This window comes from Sardina pilchardus, chromosome 15, assembly GCF_963854185.1.
Source record: "Sardina pilchardus chromosome 15, fSarPil1.1, whole genome shotgun sequence".
NCBI lineage: Eukaryota > Metazoa > Chordata > Actinopteri > Clupeiformes > Clupeidae > Sardina > Sardina pilchardus.
In genome coordinates, this window is record NC_085008.1 from 32,999,599 (window position 1) to 33,003,081 (window position 3,483).

At 40.0% G+C, this 3,483-nt stretch overlaps 1 long non-coding RNA gene across 2 annotated transcripts; it reads right to left on the reverse strand.

Moving 5' to 3' along the window:
- Positions 1 to 1,084: 1,084 nt before the first annotated feature.
- Positions 1,085 to 3,088, reverse strand: LOC134058335 (uncharacterized). Of its 2 annotated transcripts, none has more exons than XR_009934992.1 (3): positions 2,946 to 3,088; positions 1,938 to 1,985; positions 1,085 to 1,144 (listed from the first exon to the last, which is right to left on the reverse strand). It is a non-coding gene; the product is annotated as an uncharacterized LOC134058335 (long non-coding RNA). The 2 variants fall into 2 exon arrangements; XR_009934993.1 differs by lacking the exon at positions 1,085 to 1,144 and adding an exon at positions 1,638 to 1,701.
- Between the last annotated feature and the right edge of the window lie 395 nt (positions 3,089 to 3,483).

Sequence of the window (3,483 nt, forward strand, 5' to 3'; positions counted from 1 at the left end):
ATCACGGGAAACATCGAAACAAACCAAACACGAGTTCAATTTGAAGTGCTATAACGTGGGTTAGCATGTTTACATTAGTGCCCATGACATATCGCAAGTTTGCGCTGCAAACATCGTTCTGAAATAGCCTAGTCTATGCTGTGGTAGCTGACACTGCCATTTAGCCTACCTCTCGGCATCAGCTCCATTCCTGGTTCCGTGATTTGCCTGTTTGTCGTCATGCATAATAAACTTACATTGTTGAAATGTATGTATTTTGTACCCAATGTTACCGTGGGTATTTGAGATGTCTAGTGTCCTCTCCAGTTATTTTGATGAGATGAAGGTGGCCACCCTAACTATATAGGCCTACACACCCACAGCCTTCACAATTTTAGGAGTAAGCCATGAACATCTAGCAAATAATATATGGCAACCAGTGACAGGTTATACGTTAAAAGTTAGATCAATGCAGTCAATCTTTTAATTTCTTTATTTTAAGGAATAGCCTAAATATGGCCACCACACAGCCTTGGTAATATTTTCAGATTAAGCCATAAACATATAAAAATACATTAACAAAGAACGATAAATAACAGCCAAAATGTTAAAAGTGTGTATGTTAAAGTTAAGTTTGTTCAACAGTTCGTTCAGGACACCCACTGTTTCGATAACATTGTAACTCAATAAGCAATCATCTGTTTCAAGAAAGCACTTAGAACAGCATAAAAAGGATGACTGATACATTTTGAGTTTTCAATACATTTGTTTATTACATTTTCAATGTGTGGAACAAGTGTGTTTTAACAACATCAAGAACAGGAATACACACAGAAAAGGCGTAAGGGAGATATGGTGAGACTGCAATATAAAAAGGAGGGTTAACACCCATTTATATTTTCAAAGACATTCTGAAAAACATCAGATTCCCAAATCTGAACAACCGTACCGTGTGTGAACAACATTAATGTGCAAAGGATGCTGGACATGCAAAAGAAGGTTAACTGAGGAAGATGTAGCACATTTGGCTGGAGGTGTGACAGGAGGTGTTGGAGATGCTGAGGTTGGAAGGGTCCCTTCGTTTGGACCTAAACCATAAAAAATTACCTTCTCTGATAATTTCAGTCAATACTACACACCCGTCTTGTCCTCTGCATCCTTGGTCCTAGGCAAGAACAGGCACAGTGGAAAATGGAGAGAGCAGGTAAAAGTCAGTGTATACTTGGTACAATACATTCACAGATGCCACATCAAGGTATTAGCATAAACAAAAGCAAAAGGCCAGCAAGAGTTTTACATACCCATACACGGCCGACCCCTTCAAGGTTGTTTGGGGGTGCCACACCTTATAACTTTTATAACACCAATGATTCCCAACAATATCTTTCATAGTTATTTTGAGAATAAAAAAGCTGACAGGCTATAAGAAATCACTGCACTTTAGCCATTGCATTCATCAACACAAGGAGACTTTTCTTATTGTAATAAGAACAATACTGAGGGTAATCAGTAACTGACTTTGTGAGGAATGCCAGCATGCTGTACAGACAACAATGACTGTGCTGACAGCAATGTAGTGTACTGCTACAACTGAAGGAATTTAAGAGAGGTACCCTTTACTGTCCATTGCAGGAGGCCTTCAATATCATCAGTCAAGTGGAGCAGTTGGTCCGGGCAAGGACGACCGAATCCCTTATGGTGTCAACCAAAGCAGTGGCACTGCTACAGAGAGAGATAGTATACCCACTTACAAGCATTACCATCTCTACCCACTTAAAATATTAACATTTGGGATTGATTACAGTATACCCACGACAGCTAACTAGACTAGGCTACATCATTGCAAACATTGTTCTTATTCTATGGATGGACCTAATTCTGCCCTTAGAGCATCATTAACCTACACTTTTCAGTTATCCATAGAAGGTAAAAAAAAGAAAGAAAATTATTATACTTACAAGGACCACTTAATTGAAGACAATGTCTTGTCACGTCACTTTCAGCATCTGCAAGATAGTCATTGCAATCAAAATTATTCCATCAAATACATCGACCTGCTGTGGTGATATAGACCTCAGAAATGTACATTCAATGTAGAATAATATTGACTGCAACATCCAACAGCAGTTGAGACAAAAAGTACTGCACTGTACACGCGCGACGCGCCCCTAGTCTCGTGCCACTGTCCCGACTCCCGAGTTGGAACAGTAGTGGCACTAGGGCAGGACTGGACAGTTAGCAAGTGACACACGGCAGGAGAGTATAGTACAGTTTTTGCTTCTACAGCTCCCTGCCCTGGCCTGAAGTTCATAACTGAAATTTCTGTTGTGAAGAGATGTACCCGAGTTCATATCATGCTCTCTGATCACAAGTTTAGCTTCAGGTTCACTTCATAGTGCCATGAAACATTCCATCTAGCAAGCTAACAAGCTAGATCAGGTCTAAATGAAATGTCATCCCATTAATTAGTTCCACTGTTCATCTGAAGAACAACTTAGCTAATCACAAACTCGTTGATAACGAGCACATCTGATGCCATTGCATGCATTAAGATCACGTACTGTTCCCCCTTCATTGCATTTCGAATGTGCGTGAGCTGACTAGCTAACATTAGCTAACGCCATCAGGTTCAGCAAATAGGATTATAAATGTCATACAAACTCCTTGATAACCCCATATATTATCTAACGTTGCTCTACTACAGTAGCTTAACCAAGTGTGATATGTCTGACATTCCTTATTGACATAGGAACATTACATTTAGGCTAGCCTCCCTCCACGTCTAAGGTTAGCTTTGTAGGCTAACGTAACATTATGCTCTGAAATTTCGGTCATAACTAAGATACAAAAATAACAGTTAAACGAGCAGCACAAACAACTCGAATAACACTACGAGTACATACTGGTACAGTTGATATGGGACATATATAACAATTTCAAAAAAGGTCGTGCTTTCGTTTACTTACCGCTGACAAAGTTAGGCAGACACCAATGGAAGTGAATGAGGCAAACTCCGCGAATGTCACTGTTAAGAACTGTTGAGCTCTCCATAACGCGGAAGTAGCCTGAAAAAACGTCCGCCATTGTTTCCTCTGGAGGTCTATGGGAGTGTCGCCACTCTGTTTAATCTACCGCTCTGGTCACAGCGAGATGAGACTTATATTGCAGGAAAGAGGCCGGGGCTTTCCAACGATACTAGACACTTGTCTGTACGATCAAGTATGAAAATAAAATAAAATCATGAAGTTAAATGAAAGTATATCATATTTACAGTCTATATTGCTCTGCGCTCACCGGCGCATCCAGAACTTTCGCTTGAATTACTCGCGGACCACACATCGCACAGACATGAGACGCATATCAAATGAAAGAGGAGAAGCAGAGCTTTGCATTGATACCAAATACATCGATCATTTCGTATTATAAAATCAGACGAAGTTACAAACAAATAATAATGTCATATCGTTTGATTTCCTCGTGAAATCGCGATCAAAAAGATAAGGC